Here is an 8,896-nt window from a genome sequence, read left to right as displayed (position 1 = left end):
AGGGAGGGACTAACCTGACCTAGTCCAATGAGAAATGCTTGTTTTTGTTGCAAAATGTGTTCGGTGTAAAACCCTCCCTTAGCCCTAACATAGCCCAGCCTTCAACAGCCCAAATGTCACTCTTTTTGTGGAGCAAACCAAAGGGTAATATAAACAGGAATGTGTTTTCTCCCAGATCTCAATACCCAGTAATAGTTCCATACTTCCAATAGAATGACCAAGGTCCACCTTTTCAGTAGAAATTCATTTTGTGTATGTGAGATAGACTAGTTATATTTGCAATATCTGTAGTCTTTTTCAAGATCTGTATGGAATTAAAAGCATTTAGTACTATTTTGTTATGAAGTGTCAACACTGACTGCAATATCAGAAATGCAGAAATGTACTGACACACGCTATGGAAATGTACTGACACACACTATGGAAATGTACTGACACATGCTATGGAAATGTACTGACACACGCTATGGAAATGTACTGACACGCTATGGAAATGTACTGATACACGCTATGGAAATGTAATGACAAGCTATGGAAATGTACTGACACAAGCTATGGAAATGTACTGACACACGCTATGGGAATGTACTGGCACAAGCTATGGAAATGTACTGATACACGCTATGGAAATGTACTGATACACGCTATGGAAATGTACTGATACACGCTATGGAAATGTACTAACACACGCTATGGAAATGTACTGACACACGCTATGGGAATGTACTGATACACGCTATGGAAATGTACTGATACACGCTATAGAAATGTACTGATACACGCTATGGAAATGTACTAACACACGCTATGGAAATGTACTGACACACGCTATGGGAATGTACTGATACACGCTATGGGAATGTACTGACACACGCTATGGAAATGTACTGACACAAGCTATGGAAATGTACTGGCACAAGCTATGGAAATGTACTGACTCAAGCTATGGAAATGTACTGACACAAGCTATGGAAATGTACTGACACAAGCTATGGAAATGTACTGACACAAGCTATGGAAATGTAATGACACAAGCTATGGAAATGTACTGACACAAGCTATGGAAATGTATTGACACAAGCTATGGAAATGTACTGACACAAGCTATGGAAATGTACTGACACAAGCTATGGAAATGTATTGACACAAGCTATGGAAATGTACTGACACAAGCTATGGAAATGTACTGACACAAGCTATGGAAATGTATTGACACAAGCTATGGAAATGTACTGACACAAGCTATGGAAATGTACTGACACAAGCTATGGAAATGTACTGGCACAAGCTATGGAAATGTACTGACACAAGCTATGGAAATGTATTGACACAAGCTATGGAAATGTACTGACACAAGCTATGGAAATGTAATGACAAGCTATGGAAATGTACTGACACAAGCTATGGAAATGTACTGACACAAGCTATGGAAATGTAATGACACAAGCTATGGAAATGTACTGACACAAGCTATGGAAATGTACTGACACAAGCTATGGAAATGTAATGACAAGCTATGGAAATGTACTGATACAAGCTATGGAAATGTAATGACAAGCTATGGAAATGTACTGACACAAGCTATGGAAATGTACTGACACAAGCTATGGAAATGTACTGACACAAGCTATGGAAATGTAATGACAAGCTATGGAAATGTACTGACACAAGCTATGGAAATGTAATGACAAGCTATGGAAATGTACTGACACAAGCTATGGAAATGTACTGACACAAGCTATGGAAATGTACTGACACAAGCTATGGAAATGTACTGGCACAAGCTATGGAAATGTACTGACACACGCTATGGAAATGTAATGACACACGCTATGGAAATGTAATGACAAGCTATGGAAATGTACTGACACAAGCTATGGAAATGTAATGACAAGCTATGGAAATGTACTGACACACGCTATGGAAATGTACTGACACAAGCTATGGAAATGTAATGACACAAGCTATGGAAATGTACTGATACACGCTATGGAAATGTACTGATACACGCTATGGAAATGTACTGGGGTGCTGACTGACATGCACTTAACTTTCCCTTTGTGTAGCTCCCTGTCTCTCTTCCTCCTCAAATATTGATTCTTCACATCACTGGAAGGTGTGAAGTGAGTGAGAACATGCTCCAGACATATCATACAAGCTTCATATTGGCTGCAGATTCAACAGAGGAATAGTTGAGTATGCTAAACGTTTTTTTTGCTGAATATGGTCCAATAAGATATTTATTTATTAGGGCTCGATTCCATAAGTAGCGCTGAAGAATTTCAATAGCACAATGGAGCTGAACTTCAGCATTATGGATTAAATCAAGCCCTTAATTAAAGTTAATGTTACCTGAAGAAATTTGATTCTTAACATAATTGTATACCAACTGGCCAATCACATCCACCAATAGTTTTCTTTTTGGACTTATTCAACACCCCTAGTACAACTAAACCCAGCAAAACAAGAAACATCCCTTTTTCAGGAGCCTGTCTTTCAAAGATAATTCGTAAAAATCTTCATTGTAAAGGGTTTAAACACTGTTTCCCATGCTTGTTCAATGAATCATAAACAATTAATGAACATGCACCTGTGGAGCAGTCGTTAAGACACTAACAGCTTACAGACGGTAGCCAATTAAGGTCACAGTTATGAAAACTTAGGACACTAAAAGAGGCCTTTCAACTGACTCTGAAAAACACCAAAAGAAAGATGCCCAGGTTCCCTGCTCATCTGCGTGAATGTGCCTTAGGCATGCTGCAAGGAGGCATGAGGACTGCAGATGTGGCCAATAAATTGCAATGTCCATACTGTGAGACGCCTAAGACAGCGCTGAGTTTACTATGACTAATACTGCAGTAGACCAGTAGGCTGATAAATAACATAAAGCTGAGAGGGAATCTAATTTATGCCATTTTTACAAAATGTGCTCTCCAGACATATTTCTGGAGTAAAAAAACATATCTATCATAAATAATAATACTCCACAAAACGATTCAATGGATCTCTCAGTGGCTCTTTAGCCACCACACATTCCTTCTTTAATAATCCCACTTAAGTTACACCAATAGAACAGTCTTAATCAGACAACCTCCAGCTGCTTGTACTCAGCCCCCCAGTCCCCTCAGCCCACCCTCTCAGCCCGTCAGCCCCCCAGTCCCCTCAGCCCACCCTCTCAGCCCGTCAGCCCCCCAGTCCCCTCAGCCCACCCAGTCCCCTCAGCCCACCCTCTCAGCCCGTCAGTCCCCCAGTCCCCTCAGCCCACCCTCTCAGCCGTCAGCCCCCCAGTCCCCTCAGCCCACCCTCTCAGCCCGTCAGCCCCCCAGTCCCCTCAGCCCACCCTCTCAGCCCACCCTCTCAGCCCGTCAGCCCCCCAGTCCCCTCAGCCCACCCTCTCAGCCCGTCAGCCCCCCAGTCCCCTCAGCCCACCCTCTCAGCCCGTCAGTCCCCCAGTCCCCTCAGCCCACCCTCTCAGCCCGTCAGCCCCCCAGTCCCCTCAGCCCACCCTCTCAGCCCGTCAGCCCCCCAGTCCCCTCAGCCCACCCTCTCAGCCCACCCTCTCAGCCCGTCAGCCCCCCAGTCCCCTCAGCCCACCCTCTCAGCCCGTCAGCTCCCCAGTCCCCTCAGCCCACCCTCTCAGCCCGTCAGCCCCCCAGTCCCCTCAGCCCACCCTCTCAGCCCACCCTCTCAGCCCGTCAGCCCCCCAGTCCCCTCAGCCCACCCTCACAGCCCGTCAGCCCCCCAGTCCCCTCAGCCCACCCTCTCAGCCCGTCAGCTCCCCAATTGATCAGAAATACAGTGTAGACATTTGTTATGTAGTGAATGACTATTGTATGTCACTGACATGTTTACCTCAGATCAGCCTCACAGAATAGCACTAAAAACAAACAAGCAACCCAGAAAAGGACAAAACATAGCCCATATTAACATATGTAGCCTGAGAAACAAGGTTAATAAAATTGACACCTTACTAACATCAGAAAACATTAATATTCTGTCCATCTCTGAAACACACTTAGATAATCCCTTTGATGATCCAGTAAAAGCTATACATGGTTATAACATATACAGGAAAGATATGAATGCAAATGGGGAAGGTGTTGCTACAGTGCATTCAGACCCCTTGACTTTTTCCAGATTTTGTTACATTACAGCCTTGTTCCAAAATGGAATTTAAAAGAAGGATCTCATCAATCTACACACAATACCCCACAATGACAAAGTGAAAAAAAAGTTTTTTGAAATTTTTGCTAATTTATTAAAAACGAAAACAGAAATACCTTATTTACATAAGTATTCAGACACTTTGCTATGAGACTTGAAATTGAGATCAGGTGCATATTCTTTTCATTGATCATCCTTGAGATGTTTCTACAACTTGATTGGAGTCCACCTATGGTAAATTTAATTGATTGGACATGATTTGATTGGACACAGTTGACAATGCAAAAACCAAGCCATGAGTTTGAAGGAATTGCCCATAGAACTCTGAGACAGGATTGTGTCAAGGCACAGATCTGGGGAAGGGTCCCAAAACATTTCTGCAGCATTGAAGGTCCCCAAGAACACAGTGGCCTCCATCATTCTTAAATGGAAGAAGTTTGGAACCACCAACACTATTCCTAGAGCTGGCTGCCTGGCGCTTCTCCCCCAAAGCAACCCTGGGAGAAGGGCCTTGGTCAGGGAGGTGATGCTTTTCAGAGGCAGGGACAGGGAGACTAGTCAGGATCGATGGAAAGATGACCAGATCAAAGTACAGAGTGATCCTTGGTGAAAACCTGCTCCAGAGCGCTCCAGACCTCATACTAGGGCTGAAGGTTCATCTTTCAACAGGACAACGACCCTAAGCCGACAGCCAAAACAACTTAGGAGTGGCTTTGGGACAAGTCTCTGAATGTCCTTGAACGGCCCAGCCAGAGCCCAGACTTGAACCTGATCGAACATCTCTGTAGAGACCTGAAAATAGCTATGCAGCAAGGCTCCCCATCCTACCTGACAGAGCTTGAGAGGGTCTGCAGAAAATAATGTGATAAACTCCCCAAATACAGGTGTGCCAAGCTTGTAGCGTCATACCCAAGGAGCCTCGAGGCTGGAATTGCTGCCAAAGGTGCTTCAAAAATGTAAAGGGTATGAATACTTTGTATATATGATATTTCAATTTTAAAAAATATGTGCATTTGCTAACATTTCCAAAAAACAGTTTTTGCTTTGTCATTACAGGGTATTGTGTGTACATTAATGAGGGGGAAAAAACGATTTAATACATTTTAGAATAAGGCTGTAACGTAACAAAATGTGGAAAAAGTGACGGGGTGTGAATACTTTCCGAATGCACTGCAAACTAAAGCTAGCTTGGTGGCTTGCGGGAAAAATAACTTACTTATCTAGCCACCGTATTTCAAATCAAATCAAATTGTATTGGTTACATACACATACTTAGCAGATATTATTGTGGGTGTAGTGAAATGATTGTGTTCCTAGCAGATTTGTCATCTGCCCTGTTGGCTTCTAGCTAAACCCAACTCTTCGTTTTGAATTCTCTTCACAATACTCCGGTTGAAACATGTATGGTTGAATGTTTCCATGTAGATATTAGAACATTAAAAAAATGCTCCATCATCAAATTCGTGTTGATGAGGGCAATCACCTGAAGCCATTGCGGTCTTGTCAGTTCTTTCAGTTTTGCCCAAAGGATTGTGTCTTTCGTGTCCGCCTCCCTTTCCAAAAATCGCTCCTTGGGGAGAGACAGTGCCAGAGCACAAAACACCAGTTTTGTGCTCCATATCTATACACACACAAACGTATAGCGTGATGAATATATTACACAGTCTTTGCGAAATGCCCCCCCCCCCCATCAATACACCGGAAGCCATCAAATGATAACCCAAACCTGCCTTCCTCCTTGGCAATTATGTGTGAAACACATCTCACTGACATAGAAATGCCTCGTACATGAAAACAAGCCCAGGATCCTCCAGGGTGAAACGTCCCTTTAGGCAATGATGACTCATAAAATCACTAGCTGTCAGGACAGACAGGGCCACAAATCTTGACTGTCAGGCGGATCAGTAATTATCCTCACGCTCTGTTGAGACTAGTCTGTGTGAATATCTCTGATGTGTTATGTTGTAACTCCATGCTGTTTATTGGGCTATGTAAAGATCCAATTGTGTAGCTTGCAGTACCATGTTAATATGCATATTTCTTTATATTCTAAACCACATAAATTACTTTTTTTGTGTGCGTGTGTGTGGTGACTAAGAGAATAAAACTCTGGATATGGACACAACTGCTTGGTTCTTGTTGGACTGCCTGTAGTGGGTCAGATCAAAACAGAGTCAGCTTAAGTCACTAGCAGACGAGGGCTCAGAAGCCAACTGCTCAGACAGCTTCAGCTAGCCGTTTTTACATGGTTCTTCGAGACAGATTCTAACCTGCTATAGTTGTGATGTTGAGGTACCCTGAAGAGGAGTTTGTGCGTCTCACCATGAGATCACCACCCACCTCAGCTCACATTGCCACACGAAGCTGTCATACACCTGAGGAAGCTGAGAGGCCTTATCACCTCTCTCATCTAAGAGATGAGATCTAAGAGACAAGCCCTGCTGTGGACCTCCTCAGTGGCCACACCCTCTCCAGTTGGGAACTGCTGAGAGAATATGAGGAGCTGTCTATGAAATGGAACAGTTCACGAGAGTGTTCTGTAGGCCCTCCTGGCCTGAGTCACCGCAGCAGGAGCACCAATACCGTCGCTACTCTCCTGACTACCACCGCTCTAAGCCAGTTATTCACCAGATTCACATAACGCTTCGTATTCAGGACATGAAGCAAATTTATTAGCACAATTTTGGGCAGTTTTATTTTAGTGCCTTATTGCAAACAGGATGCATGTTTTGGAATATATTTTTACTCTGTCAATTAGGTTAGTATTGTAGCTTTCTCAGTTTTCTCGAATCACAGCCATTAACCTTTTACTACAGTGGGCTAAACCAGGGTCACACAGAGTTCCTTGGTAGTCTTAAACAATCTATTTTGAAACAAAAGTATACATCTCACACATGTTATGGGCTTAAAAAAGAAGACACCTATACCATGTCAGATATAGAGTTGACATGTAATAAATGTTGAGTTTGCATCCCAATATTACACTTTGAATACATCACAGAAGACTGAAGTAAGACAAAACAATTTGACATGGAAACACTGGATTTTCTGACAAAAAAAGTTTATTCATTATGAAATTATGAAAAATATGAAGAACATTCCCCCCGTGAGGCCACTAGGTTATTTGACTGCAGTAAAGTGATACACTCTGTAACTGTTCTAAAGTTACCTTTGACCTCATGGTGAAATCACTGAGCGGTTTCCTTCCTCTACTGCAACTGAGTTAGGAAGGACACCTGTATCTTTGTAGTGACTGGGTGTATTGATACACCATTCAAAGTGTAAATACTTCCCCATGCTCAAAAGGACATTCAATGTGTGTTTTTTTTTAACTCATCTACCAATAGGTGCACTTCTTTGTGAGGGAATCTGTGTTTGAAATTCATTGCACGACTGAGGGACCTTAAAGATAATTGAATGTGTGAATATCTCTGATGTGTTATGTTGTAATGCCATGCTAATTATTGGGCTATGTAAGTATTGCATTGTGTAGTTTGCAGTACCAAAATATTTGTATTTATTTAACCAGGCAAGTCAGTTAAGAACAAATTATTATTTACAATGACGGCCTACCGGACCAAACCCTAACGATGCTGAGCCAATTGCGCACCGCCCCATGAAACGACCGGTTGTGATACAGCCTGGAATTGAACCAGGGTAAGTAGTGGCGCCTCTAGCACTGAGATGCCTTAGACCACTGCACCATTCAGGAGCCCCAATATGCATGTTTAGTTCTATTCTTCTATAGAAACCACAAAAATCACTTCTGATGCAAATCTGTGTGTGTGTGCAACTGTGAGGTGGTGACTAAGAGAATAAAACTCTGGATGTAGACAAATCTGCCTGGTTCTTGCCGGACCGCCTGTAGTGGGTCAGACCAAAGTAGAATCAGCGGGTGAGGGCTCAGAAGCCAACCGCTCAGATGGCTACAGTTGGCCGTTTTAACATACACAGCGGGAGCGACACCAGTAGCAACGGGAGTGTTCTTCACCCCCACCTGCCGAACACTGCTGTCCAGCAGTTCTGTTAACGTTACGGCAAGGGCAGGTGCTCAGCAGGCGGGAGCAAATGACACTGTGAGCTAGCTAGTACTCCAGTAACTTTACACAGGCGTTCTGTTAACGTTACAGCGAGGGCGTCTGTGTCTGTGTCTGTTTGTCACAGCTTTCATCACAGCTTGGATAAAGAGGGGTGGGGTGGCTGGTAAATCTATTCCTGCAGATTTAGGAATGCCAACATGCAGGAACGACTCGAGTTGCGAGCCGCAATCACACACTATTACAGATTATTATGAAATAGATGCAAATGACTTACTCCAAATGTGTATTAGACACATGAAAAAATAAAACCTACTGTCTTTTTCTGTGACTGAAATGCACTGAATAGAAAATTGTGTGCTGGACACCATTTAAAAAAGCTGTCCTGTGTATTTCAAAAATACTTTGTGATAGTTGGTTGACAAAGTAGATTCATATTTGCGAAAAAAAAATGAATCTAATGAGATTGACCATATGACTGGATACTGACCATTGAATATAATTGACTGTTAAACGTTACCTCTCAGGTATTTTAAATGTCTACTTGTCAATGTTTTTGTAACGCCTGTAATGTATTTTTCGGTATGTGTCAGACCCCAAGTAGACTAGCTGTCGTCATGGCGTCAGCTAATGTGGATCCTAATCAAATCAAGTAAAATCAACATACTGACATATTGTGCCTCAAGGCATCACAA

Source organism: Oncorhynchus kisutch, linkage group LG13 (genome assembly GCF_002021735.2).
Source record: "Oncorhynchus kisutch isolate 150728-3 linkage group LG13, Okis_V2, whole genome shotgun sequence".
NCBI classification, from domain to species: Eukaryota; Metazoa; Chordata; class Actinopteri; order Salmoniformes; family Salmonidae; genus Oncorhynchus; species Oncorhynchus kisutch.
Note: the sequence above shows the minus strand (reverse complement) of the source record.